The 7,068-nt window shown below is 44.3% G+C and overlaps 1 long non-coding RNA gene across 3 annotated transcripts; it reads right to left on the minus strand.

Moving 5' to 3' along the window:
- Positions 1-2,731: 2,731 nt before the first annotated feature.
- Positions 2,732-6,729, minus strand: LOC119332485. Of its 3 annotated transcripts, none has more exons than XR_005160957.1 (6): positions 6,639-6,729; positions 6,466-6,546; positions 5,540-5,708; positions 4,820-4,921; positions 3,873-3,974; positions 2,732-2,935 (listed from the first exon to the last, which is right to left on the minus strand). It is a non-coding gene; the product is annotated as an uncharacterized LOC119332485 (long non-coding RNA). The 3 variants fall into 3 exon arrangements; XR_005160955.1 differs by having other exon boundaries at positions 2,732-2,940; XR_005160956.1 differs by having other exon boundaries at positions 2,732-2,940; positions 3,770-3,974.
- Between the last annotated feature and the right edge of the window lie 339 nt (positions 6,730-7,068).

The raw sequence follows: 7,068 nt of genomic DNA on the forward strand, positions 1-7,068 counted from the left end.
CAGAAGTGGCATCATCAATAACATGCAACATATCAGAACGAATAGCAGAAGCGGGTTTAGGTGCCGCAAGCTTACTCAAAACAGAAGGTGAATCAAGTGCGGAGCTAGATGGCAGTTCCTTACCTCCCCTCGTAGTTGAGGGATAAATCTTGGTTTTTGGATCTCTCAAGTTCTTCATAATGATAAGCAGATATAAATCCCAAGTGACTCAAAGAATAGAGCTATGCTCCCCGGCAATGGCACCAGAAAATAGTCTTGATAACCCAAAAGTATAGGGGATCGCAACAGTTTTCGAGGCTAGAGTATTCAACCCAAATTTATTGATTTGACACAAGGGGAGCCAAAGAATATTCTCAAGTATTAGCAGTTGAGTTGTCAATTCAACCACACCTGGAAACTTAGTATCTGCAGCAAAGTGTTTAGTACAATGTAATATGATAGTAGTGGTAACGGTAGCAAAAGGTAACGATAGAAAAAGTAATGTTTTTGGTATTTTGTAGTGATGGTAGCAATAGCAACGGAAAAGTAAATAAGCGAAGAACAATATATGGAAAATTATGCCGGATGTGGTTCATCATGTAACAATCATAACATAGGGTGACACAGAACTAGCTCCAGTTCATCAATATAATGTAGGCATGTATTCTGAATATAGTCATGCGTGCTTATGGAAAAGAACTTGCATGACATCTTTTGTCCTACCCTGCCGTGGCAGTGGGGTCCTAATGGAAACTAAGGGATATTAAGGCCTCCATTTAATAGAGTACCAGAACAAAGCATTATCACATAGTGAATACATGAACTCCTCAAACTATGGTCATCATCGGTAAGTATCCCGATTATTGTCACTTCGGGGTTAACGGATCATAACACATAATAGGTGACTATAGACTTGCAAGATAGGATCAAGAACTCTCATATATTGATGAAAACATAATAGGTTCAGATCTGAAATCATGGCACTCGGGCCCTAGTGACAAGCATTAAGCATAGCAAAGTCATAGCAACATCAATCTCAGAACATAGTGGATACTAGGGATCAAAACCTAACAAAACTAACTCGATTACATGATAAATCTCATCCAACCCATCACCGTCCAGCAAGCCTACGATGGAATTACTCACGCACGGCGGTTAGCATCATGAAATTGGTGATGGAGGATGGTTGATGATGACGATGGCGACGGATTCCCCTCTCCGGAGCCCCGAACGGACTCCAGATCAGCCCTCCATAGAGGTTTTAGGGCTTGGCGGCGGTTCCGTATCATAAAACGCGATGAGTTATTCTCTCTGATTTTTTTCTCCCCTAAACCAAATATATAGAGTTGGAGTTGAGGTCGGAGGAGCTCTAGGGGGCCCACGAGGTAGGGGGCGCGCCCCCACCCTCGTGGACAGGTGGTGGGCCCCCTGGTCTTCATATTTTGCAAGATTTTTTATTATTTCCTAATAGATGTTCCGTGAAGTTTCAGGTCATTCCGAGAACTTTTGTTTCTGCACATAAATAACACCATAGCAATTCTGCTGAAAACATCGTCAGTCCGGGTTAGTTCCATTCAAATCATGCAAGTTAGAGTCCAAAACGAGGGCAAAAGTGTTTGGAAAAGCAGATACGACGGAGACGTATCACTCTACAGGTGTCTTCGATGGTGCTTGTTGAGTTGCCATAGATCGAGATTAGGATTTGTCACTCCGATTGTCGGTGAGGTATCTCTAGGCCCTCTCGGTAATGCACATCAATATAAGCCTTGCAAGCAATGTGACTAATGAGTTAGTTGCGGGATGATGCATTATGGAACGAGTAAAGAGACTTGCCGGTAACGAGATTGAACTAGGTATGAGGATACCGACGATCGAATCTTGGGCAAGTAACATATCGATGACAAAGGGAACAAGGTATATTGTTATGCGGTTTGACCGATAAAGATCTTCGTAGAATATGTAGGAGCCAATATGAGCATCCAGCTTTCGCTATTGGTTATTGACCAGAGATGTGTCTTGGTCATGTCTACATGGTTCTCGAACCCGTAGGGTATCTGTCGGTGTCAAAACCGGCGGATTTCGGATAGGTGGTCCCGAACTGTGCGTCTAAGGCGGATGGTAACAAGAGGCAGGGGACACAATGTCACTACAAGAAATATGTCAACTTGTGACCCTTACTATTGGTCCCTGAAAGGTCATAGTTTTTTATTTGCGACCTTTTTGTGACCAAAAACAGAAGGTCAAAAGCTGGCGGTCATAAACTGAAATTAACGACCTTCTCGGTAAGAAGGTCGTAGACGTTTTTGACCAAAACAAAAGGTCGTTGAACCCATGACCTTTTGTTTTGGTCACTAGTTGTCTGTCCAGACCACGTCGGATCCGACGTGGCAAAATTACGACCAATTGAAAAGGTCACTAACAAGATTCAGCCCGGTCCGATTAGGTGTTTTACATGGGCCGAGCCCAATAATTTGGCATTTTTATTATTTTTTCTATCAATTTTTGATCAGCTTCATGGGCCAAGCCCAACAATTCGGCCTTTTTACTTCTAGGCCTCATCCATTTCACGGTCCATTTAATTAAAGCCTTTTTATATCTTTTTTTGTAAATGCGCGATATTCCAGTCCACTGTTGTTTGGGCCATAGCCTTTTTAGAGCCCAAATATTATTCAATCCAATAGAACATTCAGTATTTTTCATTCACATATTTCAATTTGACACATTTCAACAGCAAGCAATCAATAATTCTCACAATTAAATGATCAAATCTAGAAATCCCTCAATGAAACTCACAACAGCTCATACACATCCGCACGATCCATCAAGTGTACATACAATCGGAAACAAATACACACGCACCAAAACATGGTGGCAACATCAACTAAAACTATTGTGCACATCTCTAGGCTTCTTCTGATCTTCGTTCACAGCAGCAGCCACTCAACGACTTTAGATGCTGATCTACATAAATTATTAGTAAGATACAGTGGAAGTTAAATGATTGTCAATAAAAAAATATCCATTCAAGAGAATAAAAATTACACCTAAATTCCCAAATGCCTCAGTTCAGTAAACACTAAGCATGGCATGGCAAAACTTCCAAAACTTGACTGCAACACATTGACCTGGTGATGTTCTACTAAGGCCCTGTTCGGTTTACAGGAATTTCAAAGAAAAGGTACAGGAACCCAAAACGGAGGAAATCTGCTAAGAACTAGTGTTCGGCACGCAGGATTTCAACCATCAGATTCCTCTGACTTTCACGGGAAAATAAAAATCCAACCGGAGCTCGTGTCTTCGCGTAAGAGCGAAGCAGCACAGAGCTAACAATGAGTGCAGGCTGACAGTTGCACTGTACATCCTAATAAAATATACCTTTGTGTGCCAGCAGCTTGGAGACCAAAGCAGCTAGTACGTTACATGCCGAATAAATTATATTTTAATCTATACTTCACAACCCATGCATAAGCCGACTCCTATGTGTTTTTGCAACGACCCGAACTCGTTTTTCTCAAGCTTTCCTACATTTCTAGATCCGCAGTTTTGCTCTGCTTCTCCTTTCCCATTCCTACTGTTTCTTAAATTCCTGTGTTTTAATACCCTTTGTTCCGAACAGGGCCTAAGACATTCAAGCTCATAGTAGGCAGCAACAATACTAACATATAGGTACCAGCAATCACACGCAAACTGGTTTGGGTCAACAACAGCAACAAGGCTACGAAGAACCACACAGGAAATGGTTAACGCCAACAGATGCCGGGCCTATCAAAAACCACGGAAACTAACATACCATCTGAATATATGATCGTTTCCAGTGCAGAGGATCTAGCAGTGCTCCCAAATCTAGAGAGACTTGCGGGAAGGGGCGGCTGGGCAAGGGGAGCACGACTCACAGGTGGGGGTAACCGAGCATGTCGTTGCTTGCCTCGCGCTGGCAGAACTTGTTGGTCGTGTTCGCTGTTATAGTCAAGCAGCAGCCTCTTGTACTCGAAGGCCTATAAAATAAAATGGATAAGTTAGATTGATTATTGTAGGTGCAGCACATTTTCTGGAAGAGGCATAAACATGGAATGAAATAGATGTAGTATCATCACTACATGAAAGGAGCATTATACTTGGAAGTAAAAAACAGCATCCTGTCACCAAACAAACACTACTTGACAGGAAACTGTGCATTTAGTCCTTGTATCCATTAGTAGCAGGATAGCAGCAATGATTCACATGGCACGAATAATTCATTATGAGGAAACATGTTACTGGGTATGAAACAAACTATTTACACAGGTAAAATGGACACATGTACAATACATAGCTTGTTGTAAGCAGAAAACACTAGTGCTCATATACCAAAATCAACGACAGTACTTATGGACAAGCATAACAAGGTTAAACATCGGAGAAAGCACTTGCTAAGATATCATCATTTAGGGGCATTTCCATCACCAATGTGGCAAACTGCAAAGCTGGTCAGCAGAACATATCTGTCACCAGTTACAAGCATATTCTTGTTCATGCATAACTATAGTCACCTCTATTTCAAAAACAGAAGCAAATCAACCACCCTTCAAAATTTCTGTACTATCTAAACCAACAAAGATGTCAACTTAAATACTTCTAGAAATCAGTGCCCATACGCACTTGTAGGTTGCAGAAACACTAGGGTTTCACCACAACAGTGCACAAACTGCAACAAATGAATAAACAAATTAAACAAAATGCCACAATTTCCTTAGTGCCTACAGTACCACTGTGATTCATTGACATTGCCAGGGGCAAGGGAAGCACCCAGCGAGTGTTTCTACAAAGCTGGAGAGAGGGATAGCAGCAGAGTAGAGCGGACCTTGGTCATCTTGTGTGGCAGCCTGAAGGTTGTCCACCTCCTTGTAGCCTTCTCCTCGCCATCGTTGTGGTCGTGGTCAGGTGAAGACAGAAGAGGTCAGATCTGCAGCAGGAAGCAAGCTCATCATATTCATCCTTGCCAACAATGTACAGGCAGACGTCTCCGATCATGATATACACGATGGAAACCGACCTGGGAGAGTGTCAACATCAGATATTTATGGATGAGGAGTTAAGAGGCACATATGCTTCGTTCAGACTAAAGTCATGACAAACATGGAACTGGAGTTGATGATTCGTATGTACCAGCTCCAATCCTCTAGCATGTGGTTAGTTGTAGGGATGCCTCAAGGTCAATCTTAGGAATTCTTGCAGTACTGGGCTAATAATATAAATCCGGTGCCCAAAAGGCTAGTGGTCCAAATAACAAATCAAGTCCGTGGCTAATTTGTAATTCTGGGAAAATGTAATGCAGTGATAGCTCACAATGATGGCTTTGGCATAGTAGAGAGCAAACTAAATAAAAATGGCTTAGTTCACCCACTTGAATAGAATAACAACTCATGTAAACGTTTAATCAAAACGTGATGCTTTGGTTTTAGTCAAGGTTTAATCAAATCGACACATACAAAATTGAACCGAGACCTGATTTGTTTCATATATAGCTGCACAATTGCAAGTATCATCCAGATCTGGGGTAGGGGGTAGAGGGGAAGCTCACCACGCTAGGAGAGCAAGAGGACGCAGCCGTCGGTCCATGCGCTGGAGGATAGGAGGCCTTGCTGCTCCACCTCCTCTGACCAAGAGAGCTCTTCGGGGACGGCCGTGTCGAGGAGGACGACATCCAGCACACTGCCGGATGGGCGGAGAATGGGGTCCAGGGGCATTGCCTGCGCGTTAACAAACTTCAAGACAACCTCAAAAAATCAAATGCGTCGAGCATGGCACATACCCCAGCAGCATGGGCTCATGTCTAATGTATGAACAATTCTTCAATTATTTCTAAAGAATATATATTCTTTAATTACTTTATCATTATATAGTGTTTCCCAATTACCATGCTCACTAATGGAAAATTACATCTTAAAAGTTAATTGTACAAACAAGTCGGCTCAGGTTTCTGTACGAACAACACCATGACCATGGTCTCCAAGCTAGAATTATCCTATGATATGAAATACGGCTTCGTTTGAGATGTACAAAAATGCAAAACCATAGACTTCTATAGGGAAAATGAATAGTGTGCATGCATCCACCCCGTGCGTGTCTCTCACAGTATCACAGAAAACGTCTGCGTCCTCACTTGGTCCTAGTGTTAATTCTGCTGCTAAGATATCAGGATTCCTTTTCTAAAAAAAGATGTCCAGATTACGTGGTCTCCTTCAGAAGCTAGCTAGCCACACGCTCTACCGGTCTCTCTTGGCGCTTAGCATTGATCGAGTCATCGGAAGCTAGCTAGCTAAGTCAAATTCTCCGGCCATGTACCCAGAAATAACGTATCTCTCGACACCAAACACTGCAACGATGGCAGAGCCTAATGCAAAACAAATAGGGAGCCCTCTAGTGGATCTGACGATGTATCTATCATAACACTGGGAAGGGACAGAAGAAAAATGAGGGGATTTGGGCTGTGCGAATCGGATCAACCTTGGCGGCCGCCGGTGAGCTTGACCTGGACGCCCTTGTCAACGAACTTGCCAGGTCGAGCGCCATCTCCTTGCGCCCTGCCTGAGTAAAAAACAAACAAATAGCACATCATCAACGGGACGCTCGCACCAACACGAATCGAATCATCGAACCAGCCTGCAGCACCAGCTTACCATCTCACCAGCCAAATCCTCCTCCGCCGACATGCTCTCGCCTCAGGGACGCGGACCGAGGGGGAGCCTGGGCAGACCAAGGAGGAAGACGTCGGCGTTGGGAGTTGAAGATCTGGCGGCACGCGTAGAGTAGTCGGGGGGCTCCTCTTCTCGCTTGTCTATGAATCTCGTGAACGGAGTAGTTGGCGTGTTCGTTGATGGTGAGGCAGGCGGCCGCCGATGGCGAAGATGGCTGGAGCAGCGAGGTGACGTGGGTGGGGCGGCGGTGGTGGATGGGCAGCAAAGGTGGGGGGTGGGAGGGTGCAGACCGGCGGCGAGGGGACAGGGAGATGGCGGCGGATCTGGATCGGGGAGCAGCGGTGGATCTGGATCGGGGAGCAGCGGTGGGAGGCGGCTGCAAGCGCTAGGGTTGAGAGGGGTTTGCTGCAAG

Source organism: Triticum dicoccoides, chromosome 7A (assembly GCF_002162155.2).
Source record: "Triticum dicoccoides isolate Atlit2015 ecotype Zavitan chromosome 7A, WEW_v2.0, whole genome shotgun sequence".
NCBI lineage: Eukaryota > Viridiplantae > Streptophyta > Magnoliopsida > Poales > Poaceae > Triticum > Triticum dicoccoides.